The sequence below is a fragment of the Triticum aestivum genome, chromosome 1B (genome assembly GCF_018294505.1).
Source record: "Triticum aestivum cultivar Chinese Spring chromosome 1B, IWGSC CS RefSeq v2.1, whole genome shotgun sequence".
In the NCBI taxonomy this organism is placed as follows: Eukaryota; Viridiplantae; Streptophyta; class Magnoliopsida; order Poales; family Poaceae; genus Triticum; species Triticum aestivum.
This window is the reverse complement of record NC_057795.1, coordinates 213,176,375-213,179,656: the sequence shown is the minus strand read 5'-3', so window position 1 is coordinate 213,179,656 and position 3,282 is coordinate 213,176,375.

The following is a 3,282-nucleotide window of genomic DNA, read 5'->3' as shown; positions in this document are numbered from 1 at the left end:
TCCGCGCCCGTTCAGGGGGCACCTCCTTCTGTCGCATAGGAAGGCAATGTCAGGACCCCGACTCAATGCCACATTGATCTAGCATGTAACACCTCATATCACTTTGTGGCCTCACGCACGGTATTCCCATGGGTGTCGCCTTACCTTTGCCCGGGACCATTTGCGCCTTTTGGCACACGTATATGATAGTGTCGCTAGCATCCATATGATAAGGAGCCCGGGCTGACATGGCTAGTCGTAAACCTAAAGTGGCACAAACTTATAGGGACAGGCATACATGACCCAGCAACAAACGTGTCGGTCATCAGCGAGTGAACCCGGGCTGTAGCAGCTGGGCTAGCAGGACTCCAGAGAATCTGGGCTGTAGCAGGCTAACAGGACTCCAGTAGACACCGCGTGACATTTCCCCGAAGGGACAGACACATGAACGAAGAAGGACACATGCCGGCCAGCCTAAGTGTTCCGGAGTAGTAGCAAGCTACCATGGCTCAGTGGAAGCACTAGGAGACATTTCCCGGTAAGAGAGGCTACCAAGGATAAACAACTAGATTGTCAGATCCCACACATACCAAGCATTTCAATAACATACACACAATATGCTCGATATGTGCAAATACAACATGGCATCACAACATGACTTACGACTCAAGTATTTTATTCAATAGGCTCCAAGGAGCGAGATATTACAAACATGGGTCTCATGACCCAACACTCAGAGCATACAAGTCAAAGAACAAGCGGAAGCTTAACATGTCTGAGTACAGACATCTATAAATGAAAAAGGCTGAGAAGCCTGAATATCTACCAGATCCTGCCGAGGGCACAAGATCGTAGCTGAGGTAACAAGCTAAACGTCGAAGTCCACACGGTACTACTAGTGAGACTGAAGTCTCTCTGCAAAAACATAAAATAGGCAAACGTGAGTACAAATGTACCCAGCAAGACTTACATCAGATCTAACTACATATGCATCGTTATCAACAAAGGGGATGGTGGGGTTTAACTGCAGCAAGCTAGCTTTGACTCAGTGGCTATCCTGAACTACGACTGCAATGTAACTCTTTTGAGGTGGCGCACACGAGTCCACATATTCACCAATCAATACACCACTATGGATCCGCTCTCGTCTCCCTACGAGAACGCCATCCATAGCACTCACGCTTATCTTACATATTTTAGAGTATCCACTTTCACTTGTCTATGAACTGTACATGCAACCCAGAAGTCCTTTTCCGCGGACACGGCTATTCGAATAGATGATGTTAACCCTGCAGGGGTGTACTTCTTCACACACGCTCTCACCACTTATCGTCGTTTACACGACATGTACTCGGCAACCTTCAAGCGGAAGCCCAGCGAGGGTGTCTGCCATGACCTGACTAACCACGCAAGTCTCTAGTCCAGGTTTATCGCCTATTCGGGTTCCATCCGCAAGGAGATCCGGACGGGGTGTCGCTCATGGCCCCAAACGATGTGTGCAGGGTTCCCAAGCCCACCATCCGGGTGCCACTTGGTACATCGGGCCACTGTGCCTAGTCTGTCCCAAGCCCACCTGTACCGAGTGCCACTTGGTAGACTACTAACACTACCTACAAACGCTAGAAACTAGTTGCAACTCCTGGACAGAGATTGAGTTGATTAATAAGCCGAGAGGGGTCGAGTTACCGGAACCCAATGTGTGGTAGTAACTATTCATGGATCACAAACACAGAACTCAGTTCCTGAGGACGGTTTCAATGAGACAACCCACCATGTACTCCTACATGACCTCTCACCGCTACCTTTACCAAATCGTGTTCACACACTTAGCTCACACACAGTAGGACATGTTTACACACCTCCAATTCATCCCCGATGAATCAGACCTGACTCAACTCTAAGAAGTAATGACAAACAAACATGAATGAGTAGGCACATCAGGGCTCAAACAACTCCTACTCATGCTAGTGGGTTTCATATATTTATTGTGGCAATGACAGGTCATGCAGAGGATAAAGGGGTTCAGCTACCGCAGCAAGTAACAGTTGAATCATTGTTTTCCTAATGTAGTAAAAGAGAGCAGGAGCGAGAGAGTGGGATTGTATCCGAATGAACAAGGGGGTTTTGCTTGCCTAGCATTTCTGAAGATAATATAGTTCTCCATCGGTGTCATCGAACTCATCGTCGAACGTCGTCTACTGAGAGGGGACAATCACCGGCAAACGAGAGGGAACACAATCATCGCAATGCACAATATGATGCATGCTCATGACATGGCAAAATGAGTGTGTTTTGGCTAATGCAACTTAGAACAGATTAAATGAAGTTGGTTTGAACCAAGGGTTCAAATTCAAACTCCATATGTGTTTATTTAAATGCCAATTATGCAAATTTCCATATACAGCAACCTTAGATTGTTCAAACATGCATGAAAGTAGCATAAATGGATAGCTTGGATTTTTCTGATCATTTTTCATATATAATTTATCTCGTTTGGAGTGACGGTTGAATTTATATGATTTTTAGAAGTTAGCACTATTTTCTGGAATTTCGTGAATAAGAATAAATCCAGAAAAAGGAGTTACTGCGTCAGCACTATGTCAGGGTGACATCAGCATTGACCAAAGTCAAATCTGACTGGTGGGGCCTACTGGTCAGTGACACGGTGCTGGTCAGAGACACTGAAATGTGGGACTGGTCAACGGCCACGTCATCAAAGTCAAAGCTGACACGTGGGTCCAGTCGGGTTGAATTAGTTCTAACTAATTTCGTTAGCTGGCTAATTCAACCGGTGGGGCCCATGTGTAAGTGGGTCAGGAGGGTAATTAGTGGGTGATTAGCCCTAACTAAGTGGCCACGTCAGCGCACCAGCGGTTAGCCGCCGGCGAGCGAACAGGGTGGCGGAGGCGCTCGGGATTCGCCATCCGGCGACCGTTTGACTCGCGGTTTGGCCCTACGGGCTGCTGGACGTGCGCTGCATCCAACGGAGCATGCGGCTAGGCGAGAGGAGGCCGGAAACGACGACTGCAACGACGGCTTGCGGCGGCCGGAGTTCAGCTTAGCACGGGCGAGGCACTGCGCTTGGCTGACGGGTGAGCTAAGCGGTGGGGCGGATTGCTGGGAGCTCCAGGAGCACGCGGGTGCCACTGGACCGAGCGGAGGTGCTCAGGAGCGAGGACCTCATTGTCCATGGCGGACGGCAGGCTTCGGTCGTCAGTGAAGTAGGAGCTACAGCGTGAAAACAGAACAACGGAGAGGTGGGTTCGTGGGAGAGGCTTACGGCGGTTGCAACGGTGCAGACGG